Source organism: Marmota monax, unplaced genomic scaffold (assembly GCF_021218885.2).
Source record: "Marmota monax isolate L192 unplaced genomic scaffold, Marmota_monax_Labrador192_F-V1.1 WCK01_AAM20220418_F8-fsc00172, whole genome shotgun sequence".
NCBI lineage: Eukaryota > Metazoa > Chordata > Mammalia > Rodentia > Sciuridae > Marmota > Marmota monax.
The window spans coordinates 756,831-767,751 of NW_026693633.1; positions in this window are offsets into that span (position 1 = coordinate 756,831).

A 10,921-nucleotide genomic window follows, 5' to 3' on the forward strand; every position below is an offset into this window, starting at 1 on the left:
TAATTTCTTTTGTCTGTCTAATTGCTCTGGCCAGTATTTCAAGAACTATATTGAATAGAAGTGGTGAGAGAGGGCATCCCTGTCTTGTTCCAGATTTTAGAGGGAATGCTTTCAGTTTTTCTCCATTTAGAATGATGCTAGCCTGAGGCTTAGCATAGATAGCTTTTACAATGTTGAGGTAAGTTCCTGTTATCCCTAGTTTTTCTAGTGTTTTGAACATAAAGGGATGCTGTACTTTGTCGAATGCTTTTTCTGCGTCTATCGAGATGATCATATGGTTCTTATTTTTAAGTGTATTGATGTGGTGAATAACATTTATTGATTTCCGCATATTGAACCAGCCTTGCATCCCAGGGATGAATCCTACTTGATCATGGTGCACAATTTTTTTGATATGCTTTTGTATCCGATTCACCAGAATTTTATTGAGGATTTTTGCATCTAGGTTCATTAGAGATATTGATCTGTAGTTTTCTTTCTTTGAAGTGTCTTTGTCTGGTTTAGGGATCAGGGTGATGTTGGCCTCATAGAATGAATTTGGAAGAGCTCCTTCTTTTTCTATTCCCTGAAATAACTTGAAAAGTATTGGTATTAACTCTTCTTTAAAGGTTTTCTAAAACTCCGCTGTATACCCATCCGGTCCAGGGCTTTTCTTGGTTGGTAGTGTTTTGATGGCTTCTTCTATTTTCTCCTTTGTTATTGGTCTATTTTAATTGTGTGTATCTTCCTGACTCAATCTGGGCAAATCATATGACTTAAGAAATTTATCGATATCTTCACTATCTTCTATTTTATTGGAATATAGGGTTTCAAAATAATTTCTTATTATCTTCTGTATTTCTGTAGTGTCTGTTGTGATATTGCCTTTTTCATCCCGTATGTTAGCAATTTGAGTTCTCTCTCTTCTTCTCTTCGTTAGCATGGCTAAGGCTCTGTCGATCTTGTTTATTTTTTCGAAGAACCAACTTTTAGTTTCATCAATCTTTTCAATGATTTTTTTTGTTTCAATTTCGTTGATTTCCGCTCTGATTTTAATTATTTCTTGCCTTCTACTACATTTGCTGTTGTTTTGCTCTTCCTTTTCTAGGGTTTTGAGATGAAGTATGAGCTCATTTATTTGTTGGTTTTTTCTTTTTTTGAGGAATGAACTCCAGGCAATGAATTTCCCTCTCAAAACTGCTTTCATTGTGTCCCATAGATTCCGATATGTGTGTCTGTATTTTCATTTATCTCTAAGAATTTTTTGATTTCCTCCTTTATGTCTTCTGTAACCCATTGATCATTCAGTAATATATTGTTCATTTTCCAGGTGATGCAGGATTTTTCCTTCCTTCTTTTATCATTGATTTCCAGTTTCATTCCATTATGATCAGATAAGATACATGGTATTATCTCCACACCTTTATATTTCCTAAGGGTTGCCCTATGGCATAATATATGATCTATCTTTGAGAAGGATCCATGTGCTGCTGAGAAGAACGTGTATCCACTTGATGATGGTTGATATATTCTATATATGTCGGTTAAGTCTAGGTTATTGATTGTGTTATTGAGTTCTATAGTTTCTTTATTCAACTTTTGTATGGAGGATCTGTCCAATGGAGAGATTGGTGTGTTGAAGTCACCCATAATTATTGTGTTGTGGTCTATTTGACTCTTGAACTTGAGGAGAGTTTGTTTTATGAATGGTGCAGCACCAGTATTTGGTGCATATATATTGATAATTGTTATGTCTTATTGGTGAATGGTTCCTTTTAACAGTATATAGTGTCCTTCTATATCTCTTTTGATTAACTTAGGTTTGAAGTTGATTTTATTCGATATGAGTATGGCCACTTCTGCTTGCTTCCGAGGACCATATGAGTGGTATGATTTTTCCCAACCTTTCACCTTCAGCCTGTGTATGTCTTTTCCTATCATATGGGTCTCCTGAAGGCAGCATATTGTTGGATCTGTTTTTTTAATCCAGGTTACTAGCCTATGTCTCTTGATTGGTGAGTTTAAGCCATTAACGTTTAGGGTTACTATTGATATATGGTTTGTACTTCCAGTCATGTTTATTTATTTATTTTAATTTGGCTTGTTTTTCCTCTTTGGTTATTTCCCCCCCCCCTTTACTGAGTTACCTCCCACTGTTAGTTTTGGGTGCCATTTTTCATTTTCTTTTCTTGTAGTGTTTTGCTCAAAATGCCTTGCAGTGCTGGTTTTCTGGCTGCGAATTCTTTTAACTTTTGTTTATCGTGAAATATTTTAATTTCATTGTCAAACCTGAAGCTTAATTTTGCTGGATACAGTATTCTTGGTTGGAATCCATTATTTTTCAGCATTTGAAATACGTTGTTCCAGGATCTTCTCGCTTTCAACGTCTGTGATGAAAAATCAGCTGTTAACCTAATTGGTTTACCCCTGAATGTAATCTGCCTCCTTTCTCTCATAGCTTTTAATATTCTCTCCTTGATCTGTATGTTGGATATCTTCATAATTATGTGTCTTGGAGTTGGTCTATTATGGTTTTGTATGTTTGGGGTCCTGTAGGCTTCCAGGATTTGGCAATCCATTCCATCTTTCATATCTGGAAAGTTTTCTAAGATTATTTCATTCAACAGATTGTTCATTCCTTTGGTTTGGACCTCTATACCTTCCTATATCCCAATGACTCTTAAATTTGGTTTTTTTATGACATATCTCTTGGATGTTTTGCTCGTGGTTTCTTTCCAGCCTTTCTGCATTGACTATACTCTTTGAGTTGATATACTTTGTCTTCATTATCTGATGTTCTGACTTCTATTTGATCTAGTCTATTTGTAATATTCTCATTTGAGTTTTTGATTTGGTTTATGGTTTTCTGCATTTCTAGGATTACTATTTGATTTTTTAAGAAAATCTCTATCTCCTGGTAGAGTTCATTTTTTGCTTCTTGAATCTGCTTATGTAATTCATGTTGAAAGTATTCTTTCATTGTTTGGACTTGCTGACTCATGACTTCTTTAAGATTCCATTCCATCTGAGTCAGGTATGCCTTGAGTTCTTTCTCTGTCCATTTTTCTGATGCCTCTAGGTTCTCCTGTAAATTTAAGTTGTCCTGCATTGTTTGTAATCCTTTTTTCCCTTGTTTTTTTCATGGTGTTCACATTACTTTCCAACTCTGTTTAACTGATGTGTTTCTGTTTTCTCCTATAAATTTGTTTTGGTTTTGTATATCTCTGTGGTTTCTCCTTTGTGGTGGGAGACTATGCCTAGAAATGTTGGGCTTTATTGTAATTTACAGCTGATTCATTTGATTCATAAAAGGCTTACGGATTCTCTATGCATATAGTGATTTGTTGTTTGGTCTTAGGACTTTATGTTTAGGTTAGGTGCTATGATGGTATGAGGGTTAGTATGTCTTGGCTACTTTGGAAGATTGCTCTACTGAAGGGGAATATTAACAGGCGATTGGATCAGGGTATTTGGTAATATCTAGGTATTTAGGAGCCCTATAGACAGCCTCGAAACAATCACCTATTTGCATTTAGACAATTACACTTAATGGAAGACGTAATGCTTGGGAAGAAAGTTAGGGGGAAGGGGAAGGAAGGAGTTCTTAAAGAGAAAGAGGGAGAGAGAGATAGGTAGAATAGAGGAGAATGGAAAGAACAATAAAAATTGAAAAGGGAAAAGAAAGAAGGAAGGAAAAAAAACTAATAAAATAGAAAAAAAAATGAAGTCTTAGAGATCCATTTTCTTCTCTTCTAGTAGGCGGAGCTGTGCCCTCTGAGCTGAGCTTCTGCCCTCTATGTGCCAGCAGCAATCCCTGTAAGGCGGCTCCTGGGAGTCTCTCTATCCTGTTAGTCCAGAGCCATTTCTCTTCTCCGGCCCCTCCTCCCCCTTCCTCCTGTCAGCCAGCCAGGCCCAGCTCACCGGAGGTGTTCCCCAAGGATCTGGTTACACTTGCAGTCCCACTGCATGCCCTATTTCCCCAATGACTGAGCACTCTCTCTGTCATTCATCCAAACCCCAGGGCTGTGGAGCGGTGATCTGGGAACCGACAGTTTAATTTGTCCGGACCCCTTTGGTGGCCACGCCCCCGGGAACTGGCGGCTAAGACCTTGGGTGTCACCGCTGGTGGTAGTGGGAGTTGGGGGAGTCTCCTCTGCTTCCCTCGGCCCCTACAGTCACGCCCACGGAGCTCTGGGTTGAGATTTTTGAGGTTTCCCAGCTATATGTATCTGGTGGGGGTGGGAGTCACACACCTGCTAAAGCCAATTCTGCTGGGAAGGGATCCGGTCCGATGAACTCTGGTGACATCAACTCTCTGCTATGGCGGGCCCCAGACTCCTTGCCAAAGTGTCTGATGGTAGGGGTGGGTCTGGCCTGTCTCTGGTCTGACCCAGTCTCGGTTGGTTTCAGTTCTGGTTTGCTGTTTCATGAAGGCTTGGTTAGAGACCTCTTCATAGGGCCCCTACACCGAGCCTGGTGAACTGCCTCCTACTGTGCTGTTTGCTGGGCCGCAGCGGCGGGTGGCGGGTCTGGACCTCCACACCGCATGGCATAGATTCACTTGTCTGGGGCAAACTGTCACCTCCAATAATCCTACAAATTCCCCAGCAGGTCTCACTTCAGCAGAATTTTGCTAGGAGTTTCTCAGCAGGTAGAATCTGAACGTATTAATGCGTCTCTCTGTCCCTGTGAGGTACTGAAAGTGCTGCCTCCCAGCCCGCCGCCATGTTGGGTTCCTCTGTTTGATTTTTTTTTTAAAGAGAGAGAGAGATTTAGAGAGAGAGGAGAGAGAGAGAGAGTTTTTTAATATTTAGTTTTTAGTTTTCGGCGGACACAACATCTTTGTATGTGGTGCTGAGGATCGAACCTGGGCCGCACGCATGCCAGGTGAGCGCGCTACCTCTTGAGCCACATCCCCCACCCCTCTGTTTGATTTTTTTAACCATTCGAATTATAAACTAAAGTTGTCCTGGAGAGCTGGATAGTCGATGACTACACTCGGAAGTTCTGTAATATTTGAACATTTAAAAATGGCTGGATGCTGGGCTGGGGTTGTGGCTCAGTGTTAGAATGTTTGCCTAGCATGCATGAGGCACAGGGTTCAATCCCCAGCACCACATTAAACACAAAACAAAACAAAAAAAAAATAAAACAAAATAAAGGTATTGTGTCCATCTGCAACAAAAAATAAAATAAAATAAAAATGGCTGAATGCTGTGGTACATAGTTATAATCCCAGCAACCTAAGAGGCAGGAGAATCTGAAGTTCGAGGTCAGCCTCAGCAACTTAGTGAGATCCTAAGCGATTTGGTGACACCCTGTCTCAGAATTTCAAAATAAATAAATAGGGCTACGGAAGGACCTCTGAGTTCTCTCACAGTACAGTTTTTTTTTAAGGTAAACAACAAATGCTATAAACATTTTTCCTAAGTAAGGAAACCTAGGAAAGCAAAGGCAAAGCATCAGAGGTCACTTCAGGAACTAAAACCACATGTGAATGTTCAAATAGTAGAGAGGGACAATCTCCCAAATATTGGATCTTCTGTGTAAACAAATTTCAATATTTTAATCGCAAACCAATAGCTTCTCCTCTGAGCCACAGCCTAAGGATAGTTAAACATTTCCCTATGACACTTAGCAATTGCAGCAAGGTCAAAGACCAGGCCAATGGTAATAGCTAACTTGGTGATAAACACATGGAAAGAGCCATAGATCTACAAAGAATAATGGAAAACTTTAGCCAAGGCTGCACAAGATACCATGCATCAAATCCAAGGCTGGTAGGATAGGAGGACTTCACCAGTGAGAATCCACAGGAGCGAAGTCCTGTCTTCCTACTGGAAGGAAGGAGGAGCAGCAGCATCTCCAGAAGGCAGGGTAAGGCAGGGCACAGACTTGTGCAATGTCTTCCCTGCCCACACCCTTCTTTTCTAGATCTTATCTGATTGCTCAGGTTCAGTTTGTACCTCTCAGAGATGGCTCCTTCTTGGGAGAATTTAAAAGTCTTTATCTTTAAATCACCTTTAAAAATAGGGCAGTGTGCAAAACACAGAGGATTATATTCTCTTGAAAGGAAATGTAGTAGTTTGGTGTCCTTTCCTTGGTTCAATGACCAGAATCTTGGTGATCCTGGACAAATCCTCGATTTGGGGGCTGGGGAAGTATCTCAGTGGTGGAGCACTTAGCTAGCAGGCGTGAGGCCCTGGGTTTGATCCACAGCACTGCTAAAAAAAAAAAAAGAAAAAAGAAAATCCTTGATTTGGGTTTTACCTTTCCCTTCTATGAAATGAAAAAAATGTATTACTAGTAAGGTACAGAAGATTTACCTATGAAGCCACAGATGGAAGGACCCAGTCTTCACAGGTATATCCTTGGGCCATTTCAAAAAGTGAAGGAGTTGCTCCTGGGATTTGTGATCTGAATTTGACAATTCAGTTCCCAAAACCCAACATCCAACACACACACACAGACACACACACACACACACACACTCACGCACACACGCATGCACACAAGACACAATGGAAATACTTCGTATTTTGATATGTGAAAATGATCCTGTATTGTTTGAAAGAGAGTGGATATCTTTGCCTTTACTATTCATTGGGACATTTGGTAATTTTCTTTGATCTGTAAACTGAAGAGTTTAGAGTTCATGCAGTTTCTTTTGTCTCCTGAATTCTACATGGTCAGTACATCTGGTTAGGATTCATTAATTATCTTCAACTCCCTAAGGAAATTTATTTCCATTTAGAGATTTGAGATATGAGGGAACAGCTTGGGGACACTGAGTCATTTTGTTACTTAACAGTGCCATTTGGGGGCTGGGGCTGTAGCTCAGTGGCAGAGTGCTTGCCTAGCATGTGCGAAGCACTGGGTTTGATCCTTAGTACCATATTTAAATAAAATAAAGGCATTCTGTCAATCTACAACTACAAAAAAATTTTTAGAAAAAAAAGAGTTCCATTTGGATGATACAAGTCAAAGGATGCTGGGATGTATATAGTTCATATAGATAGCATTAAAATTTTTTTTTTCATTCTGTTTCTCAGTTCTATAAACCTCTTTCCAAATCTTTGGCCTGTCATCTGGGAACAGCTTTGTGCTGATTTTCAGGGAAGGTAATTTTCCCTCCTCACTGCCTCAGGACAATGCTGGGAGAGGTTGACTGTCAGAATGTGTGGGTAGATGATTCTAGATGATATTCCAAGATTCCTTCCAGCACTGTGAGTTTGGGAAACAAATGTACGCTACACCCTGTTCCTCTAACTACCTCTTCTCCCTCACAAAACACATCTCTTGCACAGTCTGCACCTTGCCAAGGTCTGCTGTAAACTTTGAATAGTTGTGCAAATCCAGAGAAGAGTGACTGGAACTAATGTAAGTTGAATAGAAGCAAAGTTTTGGGTGATCTCCCACATGTAGCATCATTTGTCAGTAAAAGCACTGACCTAGAATTCTAGTGGCAGGGCAACATGTTAGTGCCCGATGAAGCATGTAACCTTGGCAGAAAAAAGGAAGAAGGGCCTTGGCAGCCACAGGCTCTCAAAGGCTGCAAATGGGTGCCCCTGGATCTTCAGGGTTTTTTGGTGGTTGTTAGGCCTATCCTCATCCCACTTTTTTAAAATATCCAACTTTTAAAAGCATGTGCTGGACATGGTGGTGCATGCCTGTAATCCCAGAGATTTAGGACGCTGAGGCAGAAGGATGCAAGTTCAAGGCCAACCTGAGCAATTTAGCAAGAAGACCCTCAGCATCTTAATGATGCCCTGTATCAACATATAAATAAAAAGGACTGGAATGTAGCACCCTGGATTCAATTCTCAGTAGCGAAACAAACACGCAAAACGACAACATCCCCTCCCAAAACAAAACAAAACATGATTATTAATTTTTAAATGTCCACTATAGGAAATTCTGAAGAATAAAGGGCTGGGAAGGTAGAACACTGGTAGTTCACTTGCCTAGCATGCGCGAGGCCCTGGATTTCATCCCCAGCACTGCAAAAATACCCTAAAGCCAAAACAAAACATTTATTTCCTTTCTTCTGTCTTACATGTTTATTCAAGAAGTATCTGTCGAGTTTCTTATATGCTTGATGCTGAAGATACAAACATAATCTCAGCTCTTCAGAGAATTTACATCCTAGTGAGGGGGTGATCCCTAAATAGGTAGTACTATTGCAGAGACTGCTGAGTTATGAGAGACAGTTAAGGGCTGAGCTAAGTGGTAACCAAGAACCAGGTCAGTTATAGTCTTGTGGATCCTTTAGAAGTTTGGTGGTTGTTCTCACTGCATTAGGAAGCTGTTAGAGGGCTTTCAGCAGGGAAGTTACATGATCTCTTTATGCATGTTTTGAAAAGTTGATTGTGCGCTGGGAGTGTAGCTCAGTGGCACCACACTTGCCTAGCCTGTGAGCCCTGGGTTCCAATTACCAGTTGATGGAGATTCCTATTTGGAGTTTAAATGGGAAGGTAAGGTGGCAAAGATAGTGGGAGGGGGGGCAGGGGAAGAAAAAGAGGGAGAAGTTCTGAGGTAGAATAGACTATGAGAATGACGAAAGAGAAGATCTTCTTGAAACTATGCCAAATGGGGAAGGGGAAGATTAATTCATAAGGGCAAATAGTTTCCTGTCTCTAGAGGTAAAGACTTGAACTTCAAGATAGCCCTCTTTTTAGTTTAGGGTGATTATCCCAATAGGTCCATTATTTATAAATTTATTCTTTCTTTCAAGAAATCTCCATCATGAGTTTACTCTTGGCTAGGCACTGTTCTTGGGATATCAGGAAACCAAGAAGAAAAAAAGTGCAACCCTCATAGAGCTTACATTTTACCAGACAGGCAATGCTTGTAATAAATGGACTAATGATATAGCATGTGAGGTGATTCATGCTTTGGAAAAAAGAAAAAGTTAGCAGGAATCAGGTGGACCAATTGTGGAGAGGAATGTTGTGATTTAAAGAGGGTATTTGTGTTGAAGTGTTTTACATGAAAGTCCAGTCAGGCATTGTGATGGAATGTGTGGGTGGAGGATGATGAGACTTACTTCACACACAAGAAGCTTTCAGTACAAAGAGAGACAAAAACAAAAACTCAAACAAACAAACAAAAGCAAAAAAAAAGAAAAAACCCATGAGAAACCATCACAGCCATGAAGAGACTAAGGAGACATGGCAACTCAATAGGATGTGGACCCCAGGACAGAATAAGGATATTAGATTAAAAACTAAGGAAATCTATGGATTTAATGCACCAATACTGGTTCCTTAATCATAATAAATGTAGCATACCAACATGTGATGTTAATAGTGGGGGAAGCTGAGTGAGAGGTGCACATGGAAATTATGTGATGTCATCTCAATTTTACTATAAATCTAAAACTATTGGAATAAATTAAAGTCCACTAATAAAAAGACATGAAAAAATAAAATAAAATAGAGGGTATTTGTGCAGGCCTCATTGGTTGGAAGACAATTTTAAAGTGGAAAATTATTCCAAATACCAGAAGCTTCAGAAGGGCAGGTGCCATGCCTGCTGTCTTCATTGCATGCACAATAGGTTGAGTTACAAATGAAAGCTAAATGACCAAATCTGAATGCATTTGTTTATGTTCTGGTTTAGGACAATAAAGAGCGGAAATTGTGTTCTAAGAAAGTGGGATTTTAAATTTTTATTTATTTTTTTTAAGTTGGGGTATTGTTATTTTGGCTGTGTTCAAAGAGATGAGGTGATGGGAAAACAGTTTTTATTTTATTTTTATTTCACATGGCATATTACTACATCATTTAATGATTTTTAATGGTCATCATAGCACATCCTGCCACATTTAACCAGCTTTGCCCCTCCTTTCTCCAATTTCATTTCTGTGATTACATGGGATTACAAAAATGCCACTCCAAATTTCACTCAAAGACCTTGGGAAAATATTTTCGTAGCAAAAGAAGCTAAGTTAAATTGTGAAGCAGATGTAAAATTCACATTAAATGATGAAAGTCTGGACTTCAAAGGAACTCCTTTCTGCAGTGAAGGGGGCCTCCCTGTTGCGAATCTCCATGTGAGTCTCCACTGGAGTTCTTTGGAGAGGGGAACCTATGTGGAAAAATTTGAGTTGCGCTGGCTCTGTGCCGGGCTTGGCTCAGTGCCTCCTTCCTCTGGCTTGGTCTGTGGCTTCCCCTGTGTATGACATTCCTATTAGTTATCTTCTCACGTTTCTGAACTCACAGTTGGCGCAACCCGAGAGAGAACGCCAGCCTCCAGCTCGTCCTTTCACAAAAAGGGAAAGAAGAATCAGTAACTTTAAAGGATTTGCTTGGGGGCATGAAGCCACCCAGAGTCCTGGGACACCTCCATCCTTTCATCTTGCAGGAACTAGGGGTCCAAGTGCGGGTACAAAGAATCTTATCCACTCATCCCCCACCCCCGCATTTCCCGCCATTCTCGACTTTGCATCTTGGGTGTCTTGCCAGACTGAGTCTGGCAGTCGTGAGGGTGCTTAGAAAAGTTTGGTGAATTAATGAGTGCTGTGGTTCTGGAACAAAAAGTATCAGAGCCTAGTCCAGAGGCTAGTGGAAGAGAGATGGGTGGATTAAGAGCGACTGATTTGCATCGCTTCTCCGGATCCGGCCCAGAAAGACAGGCTGGGTCGGAGTTGGGGTAGTGGAACCAAAGGAGGGTTCAGAGGCGCGAACACAGTTTGGTAGGACCAGCCTCTTCTCGCCGCCCACCATCTTCAGAAGGCAGCTCAGCCAAGCCGGCCGGCTGGTGCAATCTCCCTTGCGCCTTGCATTGATCGAAAAGGGGGACGAAACACCGAAAGCGAGGAGCAATCATAACCATAAAGGGTTGGTGAATGAGACCAATGCGGACGCAAGCTTTCTAATGAGAACCAATCGGCGAAGGGCTTGCGACAGCGGGCCAATGGGGCGCCGGTTTGACGCTGGAA